At 30.8% G+C, this 26,093-nt stretch overlaps 1 protein-coding gene across 1 annotated transcript in view; it reads left to right on the forward strand.

Moving 5' to 3' along the window:
- Positions 1–10,346: 10,346 nt before the first annotated feature.
- Positions 10,347–26,093, forward strand: part of LOC106679410 (solute carrier family 15 member 1) — a 44,463-nt gene continuing 28,716 nt past the window's right edge. The window contains exon 1 of the mRNA XM_014418555.2: positions 10,347–10,431. The gene's annotated coding sequence lies outside the window, so the exon portion shown is untranslated. The remainder of the gene's footprint in view (positions 10,432–26,093) is intronic.

Here is a 26,093-nt window from a genome sequence, read left to right on the forward strand (position 1 = left end):
GTTTGTCCTCATATTAAATTTATCGTTATTAGAAATTTTTGATAAATTAACCTTGCAGCTAGAATCTGTCTTAGTTCTTCCAGATTTTTTTCAAGATCCAATTAGTTTTTGTCAAAACTTTTTTCAAATTAGATGTCATTTTTATTACATGAAACTGTGTTTAATTTCAATATGAGCTTCAAAACTAAAGACAACTTTATAGTTATAAAATAAAAATACTAAGTCATATTATTTCTTATGATTGATCATGTAAAGAAACAAAGTTAGCCAGATTTTCAGCCTTGAACTAATTTAGTGGACAGAAATAATGAGTCAGGATCTGTCAGATTGGAGGTAATGCTAGAGGGTTGGCTATTTAGGATATTAGTATCAATTAGCCTTAATAGGGATGATTTCAGGAATGGAGGGTTATGCTCTTTAAATAATATGGGATGTTTTATTCCTTTTGCGATTATTATACCATCACTCAAGACTGAGCAATTTATTACCTTAATTAATTTTACGAAGGCTATGAATGAATATATTCATTAATTTGCAACCTACAACAGTGTGAATATTTCTACTCCTTGCCTGCAGATATTTTAAACTTTATAAATATTTAGAATAATGGATGATGTTTTAATTTTAATTAATTTAACGTACCTCTTTGAAATAAGGATTCTTAAGCTAATGAATTACTTAGTATTTATTTCATAATCTATGTATATTATGTATATAAATATTAACAAAAAGGAACATTCAAAAATTAAAAATATAATGTTCCTTATTATGAAATTTGTGATAAAATATATTTTTTTAAAGTTAATTGAAATATTTGTAGTTATATGTTTTGAAAAAATGTGATTTTAATAAACTGTTTTTTAAAAGTATATTATGTTTATTATATGTCTATATCCAAATATCATTTGCAGTAAGAACTAGATAAATTAAAGTTGAAGGGAGGTCGATTTTAGTTTGATTTATCAAATTTTTAAAATATTAAATTGTTTGATTTATCAAATTTCTTTAAAAAACGTTGTCATTGTGTTTTCTATAAAGCCTGTATATTAACCAATTCAGAGGAAAGAGGGCACCTTCCCTTAAAAAATGAAACATTTTATTTTAGGAATAATTTTATATTGTACGCTCTATGTTACCTAAAATGTTCTGGTTCAAATCTCATTTGACTGAATATTTTTTTATCAATAGCTTTTTCTGAAATGCCATCATTGACTTGTTTTGGATTCAATATAAAACAGTAGGATTCATGTCTTTATTCGCTCTAGTCTCAAAAAATTAGGAGGTTAAATCAAACATGAAGATTTTTAGAGATTATTTTTTATTTTTGGATCCCCTAAGGACAGTTTCTGGATCCACCTATAGATATGAAAAGTGACCAAAGGAGCAAGGTAAACATATTTGTTTCTCCATTTACATAGTTCAAAATTAGGAAGCTTACTAATTTATAAAGTAAACAATGACATTCTTACTTTTAATAAGTATATTCATATATTATTAAGAGAGAGGACATGTGAATAATACTTTTTTATTACCCCCCCCTTGCTAGTCATTTCTAACATATGGGGGGAGGAGGGTTTAAATTATGAGAGGTAACCAACTCACAATTTTTTTGAGTTCCTTCTTGTATTATATATACCTACTCCACTATGTACACTCAAATCCAGTAATAGTGTAACATTGCTGGGTCAGCTAGTTACAAATAAAACTCAATATGAATATTTTAGAATTTAAAAAAATTAAATGAGCAGATGCTACAAGGAACATGAACAGTGGTTATATTTATTGGGATAAATAGTATTTTTTTCATTAAATTTATGTACATGGCACTACTTAGTTATCAAAACTTTTGCAAATCAAAGTCGATTGATTTGATTTTTTTTTTTTTTTATTGCTTTTATAAAATGCTCCTACATAATATGCTGAAACAGGCACACACTTAATAAAGTAGTTTTCGTGATATCAATTTTAAAAAAAAAGTCTTATACTGGTAAAACTTATATATAGAGTAACACTTATGACTAACAAATGATAAAACAAAAAAGAGCACCTGTATTAATTTTTATTGAAATTATTGATTTAGTAGTGACCAGTATACAGTTTTTGACAATAAGAAATTTTTGATATAATACATAGTATGAAACTCTAAAAAAAGTTTGTCCTGTTTAAAAATACATGAAGCACTTTTTCAATATTATCATATCTGTTATAAAACTAAAACGGAACATAGAACATAATATCCAATATCATAAATTAATATTTTTTTGAATATATTATATAAAACAGAACAAAAAGGAACCAACAGAAGCTTTTAATACTATTGTCTGATATTGGTGAACTGATTATTTAGGAAAAAGTACGATTATTACAGCTAAAAAAATATACCAAATTGGCAAGTTGAGACTCATTGTATCAACCGCAATTTCACTTTATTTTGGGTGGGAAATGAGAACGCCATTCATCTCCTTCTAGAAAAAAGTTAATAATACCTTATTTATTACTTTCACAAATATCAGTGTCCTCAGCTAACAATTGCCAACAAAGACAAAGATTCCTAATATTTAATATTGAAAGAAAATGAAATATTATCTTTTCATTGGCCATCCAGGTACCCCTAGTACCTGAGAATTTCCTTTGAGGCTGAGGAGTGACTAGTCAATAATTTTTAATTTTTTCACTTCAGAGAAACTTAAAAAAAACAAAGACATGCATATATTTACAGATATTCTGAAATACAAAAATATAGATTTTGTTGAGCACCAGGGAGTGACCACCAATAAAAAGAAAATTTTGGTCTCATGGAGGGTAAAAACAGAAAAATAAAATTATTCATATTCAGTTACATTTCATTCCTAAAAAGCTCCAAATTTTGAGAATGGCCCATGAACCACTACTATCCCCTTCAATATATGGTTAGTCTTGTACGGTTTGTTCACAACAAAGAATTTAGGAAAGAACTAAAACAAAAATATTAATGTGAGCTATACTTGACTCAATTTATATTATACGTTTGCCCACCATTGTATAATGTATATTTTTATAAAGAATTTTTTAAATAGCTAGTTTTATTGGTATTTCTAGAAAGTGAAATTTCATTCTTTCTAGCATATTCTTATTGGAATATTCTTATCCCTTAGTGAGTGATTTATTTTAAAATATTGATTCATTTGTGAATAAGTAGAATTTATAAAGTTTGTCCTGATCACTTATTTAAAATGGTTGATTTATCACTCCCTAAGCTGTCAGCCTTGATCGAAATTCCCAGGGGGATAGAGTTACCAGAATGACAATGGAGAGACAAATATTTATTTTTCTTTAAATAATTAAATTTCTTATTAATTTTTTTTTAATGGAGATGATAATAGTGAAAATTGATCAAGTATTTTTTAACTAGACGAGTTTTTGTTAGAGTTTCAAACTATGTTTGATAGTAGAACAGTTCATGATCAAAAAGGTATGACTGATCACTACTAAATAAATATTTTCTATTAGAATTATAACTAGAATTAGCTCTATTTCATTTTATCTCTCCTTAGCACCATATATGATACACCCTAAAATAAGACTCTTTTTTTTTAAAAATCTATTTACGAAAATTATAATAGATGTTATAAAGCTTCAAAATATTATTAAGGAGAATTTCCTGAAGGTGATAAAAATAAAAAATCTATTTTAATTTTCAAAAATGTTCGGTAGTTAAATAGCACCAAATTTGTAGAACGACCCATATATTTAATGAAAAGCAATCTATTAAATGAAATATTAAAAAAAGTTAATTAAATAAATATTAGTGTCTTTATTGGTTATTAAAGAATGCAATACATTAGGAAGTCACCCCATTACAAAATGGAAAATATTGAACTCTTAATATAAAACATAATCTTCCCTCAAGTGTTAGACACTAATCCTTTCTCTATCTCCCGACTGCCTGTTGAATTTCCATCAGAGATATGGTGTATCAGTTGTTTTTTTCCTCAAATCCTTCATGAGTGTTGTTACATTTTTTTCACGTGCACTAGCATTTTAAAAACAGTTATCGTAGTGGTAGGAGACAAGTGGCTCTTACAGATAACAGAACACCACTGAGAATGTATGTTATGAATAAGGTACAAACATTGCATCAATAATCCAACCGAATGATGACACTCGAGAAAAAAATAAATTAAAGAATACACGCTCCTATATTTTGAGCATTCTTTGTGTGCGAACATTTATTCTCTTCATTTATTATGACAACAAGACATAGTCAGAATATAATAACGGAGTACATATAGAATGAACGAAACAGCTCAATAAAAAGAATGTCGTAAAACTGAAGCAAAATAATTTAAAATGTTCATAAAAATATAACTTAATTTAAAACTAACAGAACATATATTCAGTTCGATTATTTTAGTAAACATAATTCCATGTTTTATAAGCCATACATCGATATCAAGAAATATTATTTTTTATTGGGATTAATAATTTTTTTTTTCTATTTGTGAAACAGAAAAATATATAATAAACATTTTTAGCGAAAAAAATGAAAACTTGAGATACTGCATGTGGATTTAATTCCATGTTTCCATAAATTATATGATGGTATCTAATATACTCAACGATTTTTTTTGTCTCTCATTACAACATCAATGTTTCACTATCATGTTGAAATAATAGTCACACCAAGAGAAATTCGAATTAGTTTTGTTTCTGACATGAATACGTCTATGAATTTGCGGCCGTAGCGTAGGTAATCTAAAAACACAATAACAAATTCGGATAAATACAATTTGATATTCCAGTTCTGAATGCATAGTTAATATCCGTACTGAAGTCACACCAATCTATAGTAATCCAGTAAAATTACAAGTTAACCTATAAGTAATTGTAAATTAATTTCTTTAAGTGGATTTTAATCTAAAACTACTTGCAAGAGACAAAAATAAAATGTTAACCACTCCCTCGGGGTGCATAGAGCTAAAATACCAGATTTTTCAAAATGGCCACTGTATATTTTTAAGTTTATAGTCAATAACCGCTTATGTATTATGATTATCTTGAATATGTAATAAGCAAGTAAAACTTAAAAGATTAAATTGCGCAAATTTTGGCATATAACAAGGTGGGTATGGACGTATATTTCGTCTTCAATTCTGAAAGAAAACATAATGTTTTCAGAATACGGTGTCCAGTATCAGGTATAGTGTGTAATTGTATCAGTGCATAATTGTTTATACCTAGAAACCCATAAAAAAAATATATATATATTTTTTATCCATTAGAAGTTATTTTGTTGCTGTCACTCCTGTCAAAATTAAGTTGTTAGGAGAAGACAGTACAATAGCTAACTCGCATTTTATGTCAAAAAATAATTCAATTTTTTATAATATAATTAAGAAAAATAAATTAACTTTTTGCTCATTTTTTATTGAGTGCTCAATATCTGGAAGAATACTGAGCGTACGATATAATTAAGCCCTTTTTAATGGATTAATTATTTTCCGGGGTATAGTTTTTCAAACACCAATATATTTTCCGAATAACGAGGAGAAAACATCTTTGAATATATTTCAGCAATTATTTTAATAACTAGTATTCCTAGAAAAATAATCACCATAAACTACTTTATGGTACATTTAATGAGCTATAAATTTATCCGTAGTTGAATCCTCTATGTTTTATATTTTTCGAAATCTAGTTATTCAAACAAATATTTTTTATGAACTAGTTGATTGTTAATGAATTATCACATTAGTTGGTGAAATTTAATTGATTTCAGGTATTTATATTCCTACTTCGTAGATTATAAATATTATTAAACGATTGTAGCATTTTACTGCATACATTGAAAATGAATCATATTACTTACTTGGAAGAAGTTCGATATCTCAGGAAATATTTGCTGTAAAGATGTCTATTACGGCACAATCTGAAGATAGTTAAATACACCATAAAGTAATTTATAATGAATATCTCCGTAAGAGTAGTAGTTTCCATGATATTTGCCAAAATGATATCGTTTTTTGGTAAAAATATTTTAGCAAGAAAAAATGTATCTAGGAAAATATTGAACAAAAGTGTTCCATTAGGGCCCCAATTGAAGTTTATTAATTACACCATAAAGCAGTCCATAATAATTATTTCCCTAAGAATCGTAGTTTTTATGATATTTTCCGAAATATTTTCACAAAATAATTTTTTCTCATATTTTTTTGGATAAAACAATATTGGATTTGGAAAAACTATACTCGAAAATTATCGAACATAATGAGCTCCATTAGGGCTCAAATTGAATCTCGTTAAATGCACTATTAATTAGCTTTTAATGATATTTCAGCTACTTGCATTACCTTAGTAGTGATCGGCAATAAATCTAAGCAATTTAAAAAATTGTTGAGGTTAAACGATGTGTACCTGTACTCGTTTATGATTGAAATTCAAAGGATGGAGATCAATCTCCGAAATGTCGGATGAAATTACTAATGTGTTCTTTTCAACAAAAGTAATATTAAAATTGATTTTTCAATACTGATTTAAATTAGAATAATAATTTAAGGATATCGATACTGGTAATAACCGTATGAATATTATTCACCAAGAACTGAAGAAGACATTTTAGAAGATAAAGAAGAGCCTCGGGACGACAAATTTACTTATTAATCCGGTTCGAATCTGGCCTGGGGCGTTGAATTTTTTTCATTGAGTAGTGGTCCCACAAAATGAAAAACTTTGACCCCCAACCATGGTTAGGCAGTATAGGACTCCAACGGGAGTCTTGGCCGAGAAAAAAACCAAAAAACTTATTAATACTTCTTTTTGAATAAAAATACTATAAATCATGCCCTTTTAATGGAGCTTCTTCGGCAGGACCGTTTGGACATCCTAGTGGCCGTGGGTGCGTTTTTCATGTGTTCTTCTCAATATATCTTTTATAGGACTGACAAACATATTGTTAATCCCTGTCGCTATGTGAGATTTTTCTGCTTATCTAGCTGATTATGATCTGCGAGCAACTCGGTTCATTGTGCAGGTGTGAGAAGCCAGACTCCATCATCTGAAGGAATGGAAGAAACTTCTTCGTTGCACTTTTAGCATTTCTTGATGTCTCCATGAGTTGCTAGCAACTGGTAGTGCTGGATCGCAGTCATCCACCTTGAAGGTGCGTCGGCTCTCTTTCTCTTTAAGGTCTGGAATTTGTGGAGAGGCTGTTGGGAGGTGTGTTGGGGTGGGGGCTTTTATGAATAAAATTGATATTTACAATGTTCCATAATTATATATTCCATAATTACAAATAAATATTTGCATGTGGTAAGTTATGAAATTTCATAATCTGGTCCTTATGGAATCACAAGTAAATCCCTAAAATAATGTCGAGCTCTCAAGCCAGGCCAAGCGAAACACATATAATTATTTAAGAATGTCGAAATCCAACTTAAACATTCCAAATGCATCATTCAAGAACTAAAACAAACAGGCGCATTGCACAACCTTCTCATTTCATCAGGCCCAATCATCAACAGATTGGGACATCTGCCTCCTACTAAGGAGAATAAAAAATCCATCCCCTCTGTTCCTAATTCTGTATCAAATTAGCAACTTCTTCGCCAACTCATCTTTTGCAAATCCTCTTCATCATGGGTTTGACATGACGAAACTAATTTGGACTTTTTATCTGCCCCATCTAATATTTCATCATCCTCTTCGTCCCACCTTTCCTTAGTTTTAATATATAATTGTGATGATTTTTAGGAGTTGTGAATGTTGGTAACCACCAATGCGTGAATACCAAACCATCAACTCTCGGTACCCTTCCTGAATATTTTAAATATTCAATTTTAACTTCATGGATTATATATTTAAACATTAAACATATTTGTGGTGATTGCATATTCAGGGTCTGTATGCATTACTTACGGAGTAATTCATTTTTTTTTGTACTTATTTTATTTTTTAATTAAGAACAGGAATTTCTTTTATTTTGATAACTGATATATTTTGTATTAGAGATATTGTATGTACTAATTTAATTTTATTATTGTAGTTTCTGGTTAGATATTTTTTCTTTTAATTGTATATACTGCTTATTCTGAAGGTATCAAGTTCCATAAAAAAGTTTATTTACTATTCTATTGGTATTCTATCCATATACTAAGACATACTAGACCTAGGAAGCAGAACATAAGGGTTGTGTAAAACCAGTTCTCGTAGAAAAATCGCTAAAAAACACAATTCAGAAGTTTCGAAAAATTTTTAAAATATCTTAGTTTATCCCAAATGATCTAATTTTAGGCTATATCCTAACTGGACAAGGAAAGCACAGCGATGTTCGCTTAGTGGACTAAGAAAAAAACTATATAGAATATAGTTAGAGTGCTCTCGGGTGCCCCAAGCTTATGAGATTGGTGCCGCAAACGAATGTCAATTTCTCAAAGTATTACAAATAAAATTAAAAGAGCAAATATACAGTGCATTCCAGCATTTACTTTGCACTGTTTTTTTCTTATTTTCCTACTTAGTAATTCGCTCTAAGCATTATATTTGCATATAGCTCAGCAAGTAGATAGCGTATTTTGGCCCCATTCGAGGACCGCGACTTTTTTTTCAGCCAAAGAGGGGAAATTTAGTCGAGGCGAAAACTTTTAGGGAACTGCTTTTCTATTTGTTTGTGTTTTTCTTTGTCTAACTAAGTAATCAGGGAGCGTGTAATTCCCAGGGTAAGGCGCGTGGAGGCTAACTCCAAGCACCTGAGTTAGAATTGATCCGGCTTGACAGAAATTTATTTTTTGTTACACAGTATCTGTGAGTCTACTCATGTGGGTTCTGGAGCTCTCCTGGGGTTCACCCAGCCTCCTAAATAGGGTAAAAATCTGGCGGTCGAGCGTGGTTCTGACTAAATTACCTTCTTGCACAACCGTTGGTTCAGTAACAGTGCTTTCTTACAAAGTACTGAACCCCTGACCCTTCATGGGTTCTAGTGGTACAGATTTTAATTTTTGTTTTAACTAAGTAATCAGCTTATTGTCCAGTCAGGACACAACCTTAAACAAAAATATTTACTAACAAGTAGTGAAATCTTAGAAACATAGCTATTTTATTTTGATATTGAAAAAACTTAAAAAATAGTTTGTTTATCACTTATCGGACGCAGTTGTATTACTCTTTATTACAAGAAAAATGAAAAGTTATATTCACATAATTCACTGAGACAGGGTCTGGTAACAGAATCAGAGGAGCTACTAAGGACTACTAAACAGCTTAAAACCCGCAGATTGTTGGCACGTTGCTAGGCGACGCCAACTAAATAATTTCCACTGACCGTTATTCCTGCATTTAAATATTAAAGTACAAAATATAAATACATATGTTTCTTCTAAAAATTAAATAAACTTCTATAGACAATATTGAAAATAAAAATAAATGTAATTAAATTATATACTAAGATTATTTAAAAAATATTTACGAATTAATAATTGATCAAGGCGTGAATACTCAGTGTAGAAATAAACCCCAGTTTATGATCATTTTTAATTTTTTTCAATGTGAATAATAAATTATATATATTTCATTCTTCAACTCATGATCACCCCACCCACTTCAGTTAAAAATATTATCTTAGTAAATTTACTTTTTTTTTTTTATGGAGGTAAGTATACAACAAATAACAATTTATTTTACACTAACCACTGATTATTGAATACCAGCATCTCTAATAAAGAACTAAACTAATAAGAGTAAATGAAATATAATGCGTGAAAAGACTATAGCGTGTTCCATGAACCGAGATAAATCGGGTAAACAATAGTACATGAAGTACGGATTGGTTTGTATTCTCTTCACTTTGAAGGGCCTCCACGAATAAATGTATGACCATACTCGCGTCCAGCCTGGCCCAATATGTCTCAAAACCAGATTTGGATGATTTGTGTGGCCGGTCCATCATTGGCAAGGATCGTAAAAAAATCATATGTCTAATGATACAAGTAAACTCTACCTTAAATGAGTTTCAGCCTCTTAACTTCAATCACGTGAACTTTCTGTTTAATTGAATTCTCTTGGCTTCCTGTACAGGCTATGGGAATAACAGAGATATATATTTTTGAATCTTTTTTTTTTTAGAAAATAATAAATAAATAAACATTGTTTAAAATAAGAATGTAGATTAATGACTTTAATTAAAAGGTTTGATAAATCTCATTATTACATAGTTGAAGAAAACAATTAATGTAACGTGGAACAATATTTTTGTAAATTCTCTTATAGGTTTATTTTGTTGATGTAACGTGGCTGAAGTAGTCTATCCTTTCGAAAAATAAATAATAAATTTTTTACTGAGAACAATTTGAGATCACTCAACATAGTGATTCTGTTATCTCGTTCAGTTGGAGCATCAATCGGGAGAACAAGGGCGATACGGTGGCTCAGTCCAACACCGTCTCTCCTCCGCATTGCCAGGTATACCAATTTCTATCTATATCTTAACTTAACTTAGAGTATAAAGCAAATCAACCAGAAATAGCTATTTGTATTTAACTTCAATCTCAAGTGATGATCGAATTAATAATTTGTACAATATATTGAATAAGTAATTACCTTATAAATACTTCAAGGGGACGGTCAGAGTGGCGAACAATATTACATAATATGATAATCATGTAATATACAATTATAATATAATTATGATTTTTTCTACATTTCATTTGTTCTATCATAAATTAATCATAATTGACACCAGAATAACCTTATACTTCAAGGCTGAAAAATCGAACACTATTATAATAGAATAATAGGAAAACTTTTACAACATGCTTAACAAATAAATCTTACCTAATTACTTCTTTGACCTTCAATTGCACACAGTTTACCTTCACTAAACAAATGTTTTTTTAAAAATATTAAAAATTTTTTTCTTACGTATCCTTTAAATGTTGGATGAGCTGCTCTGACCTTCCCACGGTGCCTCTAGTGTATGGGTAAGCTGAACAAATTCTGTAGATTTTGAAATCTTACAAGAAAGGCCAATAAACAAAAGACAAATACTTTAGAAAAACAGTTTTAGTTTAACTTATATTCTTTTACATTTTATTAGCGCAAATTATATGAATAATTTTTTGCCATAAAGTTTTGGCGTTTTTTTTTAAAAAAAAAAAAAAGAGGCAAGATCAACAATTTATATTGTTTAGTTATTTCATCAAATCAAATTTAAAATAAAAATATAAAATAATAAATTAATAAATATGTACACACACGCAAAGACCAAATGTGAAATTTAAAATATTTATTAATGTTTACATTCACTAATTTTTTTCAGTGAAATTTGTAACAAATAATTCGCAACATTCTTAACTAGTTCCTTCTCCCGCCTTTTTACTTTCACTTACTCATATTTGGAATATATATGAAGGTAAAGAATTATTAATTAATTAATACTTAAATTCCAAATAAACTAATATCGCAAAATTGCCTGTGTGCGTTTGATCAGCCTAACTCAAAAACGAAACTGAAATTACTTATTAAATTCGGGTATAAACGACCGACCGGAAGTGCTACTTAATAGAATCGATTTTTCACATTTTTTTTTCTCCTAAACAGTGATTTTGATTAAATTCGGTGAATGAATGAGAAACTAAGTGATGTATAAGATTAGATAGGTTATATTGTCATTGAACTGTGACATAATATTTATATCGAAGAGACACATCAAATTTTTTGAGTCTTCAGTACTGAACGAACCCATTATTTAGAACACTGACACCAACAGGACGGCCACAAAGGTGGCAGACACATGCAAACAGACTCTCAATCAAATTTTCTGAGCCCCCTTTTAAAATGAGGCTACAGAAAAAGAGGCTACCTTCAACCCTTTTTCATCATGACTTCATCCCCACGCACCCATGGGGCTTAGAAAAAAAAATCCTCTTTGAAACAGTGCTTTCAAGCTAAATTAAAAAAAAACAATCTTTTGTTCCTTCAAAACAATAAGGAGTTCTCATTATTATTTATAGTATACAACGGTTAATTACAAAATATGTAAGACTCCTGTGAATAACTAAAGGAGATACATCCGATTCGAACGAGATTTGGCCCAGAACACCCGACCTTTCTCAATTGCTTTGAGACTTTATTATCTTGGGTTAAACTGTTGTATTCTTCAAAGGAATAAAAAATATATTCGTTGTTCCTATCTCGAAAACCCTAAAATACGAATTTTTATAACAACAGAATAATAGAAATTTTTTTGTTCATAATTTTCGCCTTTCCTTTTCTTTTGATTTTTTTTTTCTAAAATTACAGAAATAGCAATAACTATTTTAGGTAGTAAGATAAAGTATGCGATACTCGCACCGCTCCTGACTTCTTCAAAATATCTCTGTTTTCTTCCGCATGACACAGACCTTTTTTAACAGTTTACAACTTAATAACCTGGCGAATACTAAAGCATGACGCTTACGATATTTTTCATTGTTCCTCAAGACACTGTTCCTTTTTCCTATTTAAGGAGAGATAAAATTGCCGATTAACTCTAATTGGTTTTGTTTATTAGACTCCCTTCATATACAACGCAGAAACTATAGTTAAACTTTAGTTATCCGGTACGACTTTTAAGTGTGGTGAAGGTGCTGAAAACTAAACTGCTATCGAATTTAAGTTCATTTATCGATATGTTTTAGAAGATGGTGAAAACATAAATTCTGTCGATTTTTTTTTCAACTTTTCTGATTTTTTATAAATATTAGATTCGTTTTATGTTTTAGAATATGGTGAACACAAAAATTCTATCGATTTTAAGTTCGCGTATCGATTTTTTTTCAACTTTTCTGATTTCTATTATTTTCGCTTCCTTTTAAATCTTTTAGAAGATGCTGAAAACGAAAATGCTATCGATTTTAAGGTCGCGTATCTATTTATTTTAACTTTTCTGTTTTCTAATATATTGGCTTCTTTTTATATGTTTTTGAAGATGCTGAAACAGAAAATGCTTAACTTTTAATGAAGGAAACTTATTTCTGCCAGTTTTTATTATGATAATCATACTAATAATAATATATAGATATGAAAGTCACAAGAATACACAGCAAAGCTATGAAGTAACAAGATTATCTTAAAAAGAACAAAACTATAATTGACGATTTTTTAAAATTTCTCCTAAAAGTCTGAGCTTTAAATTAAATTGATTGATTGATAACATTTTAAAGACAAGCAATACATAGATATGTTTAAATCTTTCTAAACCCTATTTATTTTGTAAAGAAATATTCATTGAAATAAAGGTATAATAAAGGTTATGTATTATACATAAACTTACCTCAGTAAATTTCATATTTGGTGATTTTTATTTTTACAAGATAAGAGATGTATTTCGAACGAGAAATAAATTCTAACTGACGCAGGAATCAATTTCTGAAGTCTAGCCATAGTATTAACTCACAAAAGTAAACAAGGTGATAATGTAAGGGATCAATACTCTAAAGATTAGTTTAAAATACCCAATAGTTGATAACTCTTTACTGCATAATGCGACATGGCAAAATTAACATATTAATTGACTTGCTATGTAGTTATAAGTGAAAGTTATATTAGCCTGTAGTTATAGTAAGCTTCAAATCCCGTATCTTTAATCATCTATAGTCCATCCAGTTCCCGAAGAATAGCAATTAAAAGTTTCAAACAAAATTGTAAATTGTTAAAATGATAGGTGGAATTTAACATAAATATTTATAGATATTTTCAATATCTATATGGAATCTGTAAATATGTATATATGTTTTTTTTTTCTTGTCCATTATTATTATTAGAATATAACTTAAGATTTATGATTTTTTAGAGTATTTATTTTTTTGCCTTCTTATATATTTATTTTTTAACCTTTTATCTTTTTTATTTTCTTTTAAACTTGTAAATATGTAAAACATATTTGGATATTGTTCCTGTGGTTTTTGTTAATTTTCAATGACTATAATGTTGTTCTAAAGGGACTAGTCAAAGAATAAATAAAGAACACTATTATTTTAGATTTTCTCTTTAGGAAGTCTGGTGAGTCAATTCATAAAATGTTTTTTGAGGTTAATAACTTCCAGTTGAATGAAATTTGTATTAAATGGTACAACGTTTCGGGACCACTGTCCCATATTCATGTACTTTACACTGAAATGTGACATGATTTCCTATGAAATTATGAGGTGAATATAATTGTGTGAATTAAAATAAATAAGGATGAAGATTGTTGTTATGATAGTTTTATTATTGTTGTAGATTTAAAGTACATGGATATGGGACAGTGGTCCCGAAACGTTGTACCATGTTATGATAATTTAATACAAATTTCATTCAACTGGAAGTTATTAACCTCAAAAAATTTTTTATGAATATTATTTTAGAATTTCATATTTTCTAGACTTTTGCCAGATATATTCACCTTCAAGGGTCAGGGTTAGGCTAAAATATTAAAATATATTTAAAAACTTTCTAACGATACTGGCTGTGCCGAGAGGAACTACTTTCTGCCCTTCAAATACTTCCTCAGGCAGCTTCAAATTGCTGCTCTAGACTGAGCAGTTGGTATCGTTTGGGTTGAGACCGATGCAACCGGGTATATCTGTATATAGTCATGTCTATTAAGTTTCCGAAGTTCTTGGCTTAAATCTAGGAATTTCCTGGGCCCTGTTTCATAATAAAGTACAAACTAATACTATTAGTCTTGTCGATTTAACTTAATATAATTACACAGACTTGTACAATAGTAACTTGTACTTTAGTACTTTTTAACTCCTGTAATACCACTAATAGTCCTCCCTATTATGAAAAAAAAAGTATTAGTGTAATTAACACGCTTTTTCTATACTTGTATTTTGAACTAAAACTATTAGCTTTCATTATAAAACAGGATATATTGTTCTGCTTTCGCCAGCAATCTCGTACCAATAAGAAACTGGGTCACCTTTCGTTTTATATACTAACACCAGAGCCTGGTGGATACTTTTGGCCAGGCTTTTATACCTCATAAGGTATTACCTGCCAACGCTTGACATCCAAATGATATATGCTGAATAGATTCTACTGGATACTACTTACATGGACAACAACGGTCATCAAAGGCTTCTGCACATCTATATTTCCTATACTCCTTGGAGGTAACCATCTGATTCTGGATTGGTAAAATGAATCCTTTCGTTTCGGGAAATAAATATTCTTTTGGAGCCACTTGATGGAGTCAAGTAATTTCTGATTCGCATAAACCATGGTAAAAACGACAATATAATGATTTATTTTTCTAACTTTCAATAAAAACTTCTTCGGTAGGGACCTCCTTATACTCCGGTAAAATCAAATTGAAAGCGGTGAATGCATTATCCAATGATCTCATTGTTAGCCATATAGGGGAATTATTTTGTAGAAAACTATACCTTAAGTTGTTTTCTTGCTCTCTGCAGTTCCTTAACAGACAAACAAGTACCCTTGCTTTCATAATAAATTATCGAAGATTTAGAGTGTCGTGCCCTGGCTGATGTAAAAAGAACTCTTTCTAAGTTCTTGAAGTTCCGTTGGTATATTATACCACTTCAATATACCAAAAGTATAAGTCAGTACTGGAAAAGCCTATGTATTTATTGCTTTAAATCCCTTTGTTGCTTGACTGTTTCATTGTTAATTAGCTCCATATCTGCTTTATTCCTTATCTCTCCTTTATTATTATCATTTAGGACTTTTCCTTATTCTCGGGTTTCACGAACGTCAAGGGTAAGGCTAGAAAAAGTGTATTCTTTAATATTGATATGTATTTTCTGATTATGCCCGAGTTATTATCATTTTTCGGTTTTTCTCGCTATTGCGGGTTGAGTATCTGAGATAATTCCTGCTTGCGGTACCCTTCTTCAATATTTATGACTCCTCGTTCTCCTTCTTTCTTGGGTGAGTCTGGATTTGGATGATATGGGATGGTGGACCCGCTCTTGCGTGAGTGTCGTTCTCACAAGACGATCTATTTCTTATAGGCTGGTATTTGATATTATGGCTGTAATATACCAAAGCTGTAGCTTAGCGCTGGTATGACCCAAGTATTGATGGCCTTGATTTTCAGTTTTCCAGATAGCTGAGTCTTCAATACTTTTCGTAGTCTCATTTTCAACATTGTTATTAGCTCTTGTTTCACACAAATGACATGCTTATGTATTTGATATAGGATGACACTATTTCACTCATACTTTGTAATTGTTGTTTATTTTTTGCATATAGCTTAAGATCATCCATGTACCAGTTGATATCGGTTTACAAGTTATTTCCCCAGTATCTATCATATCTGATGAACATCCCTCTATCCGCCATCCGGGGAGGCGCCCGATGTAGGACTAGCAATCTCTCAAGGGTTATTATCATTATTATTATTATTATTACCATCTACAGTTTGAGGCATGTAAAACATCTTCCATGACTCCTTTTTAATTTCGTGGTGGAACGAGCAGTTAGCCAGTCTCGGGTTTTATCCGATAAAACTTTTATCTGACGGATTTGCGTTGCGTTGCGGTATGCGGACGACTTTTAAATTGCTGCCATATTCTGAGCATGTCTTCAGAGAAGGCATTTCTAAGTGAATAAGAAGAGGCTAAGTGAATGCTCAAAACGGCATATTTTAGGAAATAAAATATTTTCGTTAGTCACAACTAATTTTTTTTTTTTTAATATTTATTTATTGCTATTTACAAATGTACATTATAATACATTTAGTAAATCTGATCTAAGTTAAATTGGAGTGTTACAGGCGTGTAGAGAAACTACCCATTGGTTGGACTCAAATGACATTTTACATTAGCTGGTCTCGTGGCCATCTTCTTTTCAAGCGCCTCGGAGGATAGTCAGGAATGGAAGAGGATGCAAGATTAGAAACTAGGGGGTTTGAGTGGTTAGAGAGATTGTAATGGAAGGATTGATATCTGGTTCGGGCTAGATCGGTTACGCAGGGAACATTAAGGTCTTTATGTATGATTTTATTTGTGACAAAGTAAGGATCATTGAGGATTTTACGGAGGATTTTGGATTGTAAGGATTGAATACGAGAGCAATTCGAAGGTTTAGTGGAGCCCAAAGCTCAACTCCATATGTCCAGATTGCCCTTATTACAGTCATGTAGACCACTCTTTTGTAATGTGTTGGAAGTTTAGACCGTTTGTCTAGTAAGTGCTGTAATAGTCGAAATCGACGTGCAGTTTCCTGTCTTTTCAGTCTGGTGTGAGGATTCCAGGTTAATCGCTTGACAACTAATTTGATTTATTTTTTAAGTTAGGTTCATCTCTGCATTACATATTACTCAAGTTGTAATTCGAATGTCAATATTTTCTGGGTTACAACATACATTAATGTTTGAAAGTACCTCGAATCTAAATATGTGATATTAGCAAGTTAAATTATTTGAAAACGGCTTCATATACTTGTTTAAAAGTTCGTCATTTATCTTTCTCTGACTACTAGTTCTATACACCACAAAATAAAAGTAACAGTATGAAAACCTAGAAAGAAAAAAAATAAAAGTGAGTCACGTTTTAATCCAAGGAGAGAATAAAAAAATGTTTTTATTTTAGGGAGAAAAGTCTTAATCTGATATTTCGTGATCAAGGTAGCATGATAAGATGGGATTTAATTTCACCGAACTAGATCGCTCATATTCTCCAGAGCTTAATTCGAAACTACACCTGAAGTCAAGTGGAGCTAAAAACCGAAGATGCTTCAGTAATAATGTTTTAGAATTAGTTAAATCGAGGACATGATGAAATATTGCAAGAATTCTTAAGGATATTAACACAAATAAAATTTTAAAACTCGAACAATTCGAATTTGTTGTGACAGTTATCTACCAATATACATAATGATATATAACTGCATAATTATATTATATATTTACTAAAAAATAATATACTACTTATGAGTATATTATGTAACAAGTCGCAATATTATTATAAAATGAAAAGGTCAGCTTATATAACAAGTGGATCATTGTCATTGTCATCAAGGAATAAGAAATAAAACATTCCATACTTAAGGCAGGTGAGGGACAGGTACCTAATCCATCAACACTTGCTGTAGATTACATAAAACACTAGAAATATGAAGTTTTGTATGATAAATGTCCTATAACGTCATCACAATTAAGGATATAATTTTTTTTTTCTTAGTATACTCAAGTTGCTATGGAACTTCTGTCATTTTTGATTGCGATGACTAGTTAAAAAATAATTGTCAAGTGTTGTAAAAAGTATTAATTATATATTCCTTACAAAATTACTTCCTTGCGTAATTTTATATCCCAAATAACAAATTCGTTGTAAAAATGTCCCCACCAAATGAAAAAAAAAAAAAGAGCAGCCGAAAATTGTCAATCAGGAAAATGGCTTCGGGCTTTGCGCTTCGATTAAGCACACAATACGTTTAGCAGAGAATGGAATCTAAAATGAAGAATGGAATTGGCCACGGTGTCTGTTGGTATTTTTTGTCTTATTTTGTAATTATTACTTTCATTGATTTCATTAGCAATTGAAAGACAAAAACCTCACCCAATTTTAACTTCCATTTTCCATTTTAGACTCCATTCTTTGTTGTGTGCTAAACCGAAGCGCATAGCCGGAGGATCCTTTCCGGGCGGGGCAGTCTTTTTTATATTACTTCTTTTTGCCGCTGACAACTTTTGACTGCTCTTTTTTTTTAATTTGGCTGGGACATTTTTACAACGGAGTTGTTTTTTGGAAGATAAAACTTATTTTTGTAGATTTCTTTTTCTGCTTATTAAATAAGAACGGAAAATATCCATGATTGTTGAAAGTCTTTTCCCTATCATTCGCATCAGAGGTGATGAATTTGGAAATACGTTTTTGATAAAAAAAAAAAACTATGGTTCAAGAGAAAAAAATATACTCGTAAGAAATAGAAAATCATTTTTAACACTACGGACTCAGTTATGTCTAGTTTTCTTTCCAAGGATGTAGCCACAGCTCGGTTTAAGAGTATTTACTGAACAGCAAGGACAAAATCCGTGGCGCTTAGTTGAATACATGTTTTGCTCAGGATTTTTTTAAATCAGAGGAATTGACCGTTAAAGGCCGACAAAAACAATAAGGACAGGAATCTTACCGGGAAAAATTGCATTTTTGAAGTTCCATTCCTTGACTTACTATAGTTCGATCGCGTTGAAGGTCTGGACGAGTTCTCTAATGGTTTTTAAATAAATCCCTTAAAAATTTAAACCCTCTTGGCCTTATATTTCCGGAGACCCATATAAAACCGTACTTGTTCTTCGGGAAAAATATACTCATCCATCGTTTATCGTTTTACATCATTTTTCATGTTTTGTTTTTTTTTGCTTCGAAAAAGAAGGGAGGTTGGGTGCTAAAAGGTTAGATTAACTGGCCTACGTCTCAGTGGTGACGCATTAATTCTTAATTACATTACAAGTCAGAGGGGAGTTTCTATTTAATCACTGGATTAGAAAATACTCAAAATCGTATTTATTTAAATTTTTTTCACTTTTTTTTCAGTAAAATTCATAGTAAAATATTGCAGCAAACAATAACTATACAAAAATAACTCAATGCAATGAACATACAACACTCTAAATACAAAATTGCCTTAGAAATAAATTAATGTTTACTCTCATTTCTTCAAGACTTTTTCAATGAACAGGGTCAAAACAACAAAACTTCTGTACCAACGATAGTCAAGTTTAGTGAGGAATTAATAACTAAATAAATAACTATTTCACCCTAATTAATAATATGGTGGAATAAACTTGCCTCAATGGTTACAGAGTTGTCATGACATCGATTACTGACTCATTAAAAGTTTTTAATTTTTTTTGGTTTTTGGGTCTTTCTCAGAAAGGTTAATCGCCTCAAAATATATAAAATATCACAAAACAAATGGAACAAATACTTATGAAAAACTTTATTACAATTGATTCTTAAATAAACTTTTTATAGGACAAAATGTATAATAAAAACATGTTATTTATTTATTTTATTTTTTTAACATCGAATATTGCATATATTACAAAAGGCACTAAAGGAGAGCAAAATATACATGTATGCAAATTTTCATGGATATGTTTATGCAGTCATTTGGTCCAGCCGTTCGGGCTGTATGCCCATCAAATTGCGATAAGAACAGTAACGAGAATGTTACCAAGAAAAATGGCATTTTTGAACTCAGCTTACTACAGTCCTGATTATGGTGAGGATAAAAACACTCTCTCAAAAAGCATGGGTACGTATGTATGGTTGTATGGGTATGTAAAAGGTAATGTTACTATACCTTATATTTAAGAAACCCGTACTTGTTATTTCGGGAAAATATAGAAACAAGGCGTTTGTGATATTTCTTCATTTTTTTTTTGCGAATTTTTTTATCTGCTACCGCGCTCCTTCATTAAAACGAATTAGTACATCATACATATACAATACATGAAATGTATTATATAAGCTTTTACTGAGTCTTCTCCCTTTCATTGCCTTGTGGCATTATAATGTGTTGATATTAGTCCAGCTAAGGTGGTATAGTCTAGCTATAGCCAAAAGCGTAATGTAACGTGAAGGGACGTTGCGCTGGTCAATTCATGGCCCCCTTTTTTTCCCAACCTCCTCAACATCTTTATTTGCAAAAAAAAAAAAAATACAATATATACAATAGAGAATACATACACATACATTAAAATTAATCTTGTTTTGCCGATAGCCTTTTGAAGGCGGGTTTACAATTTTTTTCGTACCTCCTGATGAAATAGGTTATTGAATACATACATAAGGAGGTAGTAGTTATATATGTACCTGGTAGTTTGTATTGAGTATTTGTATTGACACCCTGGGAGCGAGGTCCTATATCACTTATATATTTGCTTAAAACGAGATAGGAAACTTTAAGAAAGTATTATTGAGTAATATTAAAAAAGTGCCTGAAATTGGAAAATGGCGTGAGAAACCCACCTAGGATTTTTTTTTCCATACCCTTTATTAAGAGTAATAACAATATTATCTTATACATACTTACTACAAGAAATGTATTATGTATACTTTAGTACATCTTCTCCCTTTGATTGCCTTGTGGCATTATAAGGTGTTGATATGAACCGATTCTACCTTAACAGATAGTATAGTATATGGTCAGAAGGCGTTAGCGCCATGTAATTAGTGGACGTTCTGCTAGTTATAAAGCAGTTTGGAGTATTTGGTTTAGTATTGTAGGTATTTGGTACGTACATATAGGAGGTATGCTATAGGTATAGCTGGGTGTTAAGGATACCTTGTTATGAAACACATATTAAGGGGAAATAAAATGGTGGTATTCTACCTGCTGTGGAAGCTAAAAATTTTATCAGACCTTCAAGATGTATTTGTGCTATTAACGGTGAAATCTCAAATCAGTCTCTCCATTAAGGTGATATTTAATATTGAACATAATTGTAATGTTTTGGAATTGTTTCGACTAATTTTTAGTATATATCCATCCAATTCGAAAAATAAATTTTACGAGAGTTATACTATCGTATTGAATTTTTTTAAAAAATACTTTACTTGTAATAAAAGGTATTGGAGGTTGTTAGAAACTGCAACCTCGGTAAAAAAAAAATTGATTTCCAACAACAGAACACATAACATTTCACGCGCTTTAGAACGGGCGACTCCATAATTCATCTAGACATTTTTCAGATTAATTGCCTTGTTTCAAGATCTGCAACATCTAATTTTTGAATCCATGGTTTCAAGTCATATTTAAATATTTTTTATTGTAAGTTGTCTTCTACCAACGACAAATGTTTCAGAATAGTGTAATAAAACGTCCATCTAATCTACATTTGTGTTATTTAATCTTCGATAATTTCCTTAGACAGTACTACTTTTTGAAGTATGTCTAATGATAAATATTTAAAAATACATAATAATAATTAAGTCGATCCTCACTAATATATTTGTAATAGAAGCAAGTACAAAATTAAAGGGAATGTCCCAAAATGCTTTTTATACTTATCCAATTTTAACCTATCTTGAAATCTTTAATTGAAAATTATTAATCAAAAGTTTACATAAATTAGTGCTTCAGATAGTTTTAATTGGAAACGAGTTAAATAAAAAGTACAGTACTTTTTGCACCAAAATTGAAAAGAGAAACTCCTAAGCTAAAAGTACTACTTGCCTTCTGCAAAACGTTTTTAACAATATACTAAAATAATAATAATAATAAATTCGTTAATCAAGACTACACTATATTTGCCTTGAAAGGAAAGTGGATATGGATTAACGACGCTAAGTCACACTGTTCCTGCCATTTTACAACAGTCTTCTTTCTTTCTTAGGGTGTATGAAGGCATTGGACTATATTATAGTGCCACCACTTTTCTGCAAATAACTTTATTATTGGCACCAAACGCTGCTTAGTATGAGAAGGCATGAAACGCGCTAATCACTCTGAGAATAAATGGATACCATTGGTCTTCCATCAATTCCAGTGCCTTCATATCATTTCCTGCTACTGATGAGATGGATCTCTGTCTTCGGCCATCCGATCTCAGCCGATTGTAGATCATTGCAATACTCCGACATGTGTTCAGTGTCACCTCCTCTTTTTGCTTTGCTTCAATCACCACTGCGATGTCATCAGCAGAGCCTACTATCTTGGCAAATCCTGAACACATCGCCGTATAGGACGTTTCACAACTGGGTACTCATAGTACAAGAGCCGGGAAGAAAAAAGGCAGTTATCTCACCCCAATTTTTGATTACTTTAATGAAAACTAGGTATAATTACTAGTCAAAATTGATGAGTTTACCTAGTATGGCGACTGTTTCAAAACCTTAAAAAACACTAATTTTTCATTCGGTGCTCTATATCTTAAAAACTACCAACAACACTAGAAACCCTAACAGCTCATTATTTAAAGAAGAGTAATTTTGCTGAAATATTAGCCTCAAAAGAGCTATTTACGTCCAATAGTTCTCGAGATCCAGCTTTTTAAAAAGCAAAATTTCTTAAAAATCTACTGAAAGATAAGTAGTTAGTTAATTTATTTTGAGAAATCTATATCTCAGGAACTATGTGACGTACAGACGTCTATTAGCACTCAAATTAATGAGCTATAAAGTAGTTTATGAGGTTTATCGCCGTAGGAGTAGTAGTTTTCATGATATGTACTAAAATAAATTGATTTATAGTTGTTCGGACAATAAGTTTGATTTATGAAAAACTTCATTTCAGAAACCATTTGACGTGCAGATGTCTGCCAGCGCTCAAATTAAATTTAGTTAAATTTACTACAAAATAGTTAATAATTTTTATCTTTGTAGAACTAGTAGTTTTTGCACTCACAAAATGTTTGTTAATTTCTTGTTGTTCGTATAAAATGTTGGATTTTTGAAAAAATATATCTCTAGACCCATAAGAGACACATATGTCTGCACACACTTAAAATAAAGGACATTTAACTTACTATAAAGTAGCTTATGAAACTTATCTTCGCAGGGGTATTAGTTTTTATGATATTCACATATGAATATAAATTTGGCAAATCAAAATTTGTCCGAACAACTATAAATCAATATAGATTAGCAAATTTCATGAAAACTATTACTCCTACGAAGATAAACATTATAAACTGCTTTATAGCTCATTAAACTAGCTTTAGTTTGAGTGCTAATGGACATCTGTACATCAAATGGTTTTTGAGATATAGATTTTTCAAAATAAAATCACTAACTACCAATCTTTCAGTACGTCCCATACATTTTTATCAAATGTTGCTTTTCAAAAAGCTATATCTCGAGAACTATTTAACGTAAATAACTCTTTTTGGGCTCATATTTCAGAAAATTTGCTCATCTTTAAATGGTGTTCTCTTAGGTTTTCTTGTGGTGTTCCTACTTTTTAAGATATAGAGCTACGAATGAAAAATTAAATATTCTTATCGCTTTCAAACAGCCTCCATTTTTTATTCCCCCTACTTATACTTGGCAGTCTCATCAATTTTGACTATTAATTATACATATTTTTCATTAAAGTAATCAAAAATTGGGATGAGATAACTGCCTTTTTTCTCCTCTTGGGCTCTTGTACTACTACTACTGATGAGATGGACCTGTGTCTTCGGCCCTCCGATCCCAGCCGGTTGTAGATCATTATAATGCTCTGACATGTGTTCAGTGTCACCTCCTCTTTTTACTTTGCTTCAATCACCACTGCCATCAGCAGGGCCTAATATCTTGCCAACTCCTTAACACACCACCGTACGTTTCACAGCTTAGTACTCAGCTTTGAGCCACGGTCCCAGTCACTTTGACACTTTTTTGCCCACCTTCTATTGTACATATCTAGGTCATCCTGACGGACGTAGGGACAGCCATTTGTGATAAAGAGCATCCAATATGCAGTCCCTTGAGTCCAAGGCATTTCATACATCAAGTATGACAGAAAAACAATAACACTTTGCGCCTCTCCTCCACCTTCATGTGGGTGTATGTGTCTTACTGTGTATTTTAACAGCCTAGTTCTAAAAAATTTGTTCGATGCCTGGAATGTTACATAAACTTTTTCTCTGAAATTATCAATTTTACACTTTTATTTTCCATATTCCTCGAAATTTTGATTAAACTTGTTGAATTAATAAAAAATTGACAGTTCTTTAATATCAGTTAGGTTCTATCCTCACGTAAATAGTTCTAGAGGGCACAAATGCCGAATTTTCAAAATAGCTTTCTCTGAATGAATATTTTTATTTGATCTAACTAACCATCTCTCATTGTTTGTAGAAATAAAAATGAAAAAATATTAACTGTGAAAGAATTTGAGAAAAATATTTTCCCAGGTTGATAACAAATTTTAAAGAAATCGGAGTAATAAAAAGATGTATGATATACCAATGGAAAACCAAAAAAAAAATTGAAGAATTAATACATGATGCTTAAAGTCATCGAAGAGTATTGACTGTAACATCAAACTCTGATGTAAATTTATAAAAAAAGTTTTTATGTTTCCTGGTTGTTATGATAAGCCAGTTTTTACATTAACTCGAACGGAGATTCCACGGTGACAGTTATTGCACAGTGACTGCAATAACGATAGTGAATTCTACTATGATCGTATTACCTAAAATTTGCTGTCGTACAATAAGTATTTCCTTGACAGTTTGTATTAGTATTAACTACCTTACGACAAACTTACTGTCACTATTACCGTCACCGTGGAACTTACGGTATGAAATATATGCTTTGGGGAATATTACGATCATATGAAATTCAGTAGTCCTATTATGAAACCAATTTCACTCAATCAGTGCTCGAGTACCATTCTAAAATTTACAGTTTAGAAGAATTTTTGAAACAAAATCTGTCTGGTAAATGAAATCAATGAGGTAACTACCGAGCGTTATCTATCATAAAGTGGGTACACCACTCAACACTAATCACCTTTATCACCGAATTTTACAAATCACTTTTCTATCGACAAAGGCGTCCGGAAAATAATTAGCTTTTGAATCTTTGTTCAATAATCATCGAGGGGTCAAAAATAAATAAAAAATTTTGAAGATTATTGCTGAGATAATAATTCACCTTTTTTCAGCATTGTAAAAAATTAGATAAATTTATTTGTTTTCATTTTTTTTTTTTTTTTACCGTTTCATTACAAACATGATAAATAAAAAATAATTAAAATATCTGTTAAGCAGCTCGTCTCCATTATTACAAGGAAGCATTTTAGTTTAACTCCTGGGGAGGTTCCACGGTGACAGTGAACGGTCAGGGAGCAGTATGCTCAGTAATTTATATAATGCTCAGCAAATTTACTGTCATTATTACCGTCATCTCGGAACCTCCGGATTTTTAATTATTTTTTAACCAGTACCTCAATGTCCGTACGATACAATGATAATAGCCGAAACATACATCATGAACTCCATTGTTATAGTAATCCATAACACAATGGAAAAGATTTAATCTTTTCAGATATTAGACATAATAGTGCTCGAGTACCATTTTTAAATTTACAATTTAGAAGATATTAATTCACCTTTTTTTCAACCTTGTAAAAAATTAGGTAAATTTAATTATTTTTATCTTTTTTTCGTGTTTCTTTTAAACATTAAGATAAATAAA

This window comes from Halyomorpha halys, unplaced genomic scaffold, assembly GCF_000696795.3.
Source record: "Halyomorpha halys isolate HHAL.00 unplaced genomic scaffold, Hhal_1.1 Scaffold200.1, whole genome shotgun sequence".
NCBI classification, from domain to species: domain Eukaryota; kingdom Metazoa; phylum Arthropoda; class Insecta; order Hemiptera; family Pentatomidae; genus Halyomorpha; species Halyomorpha halys.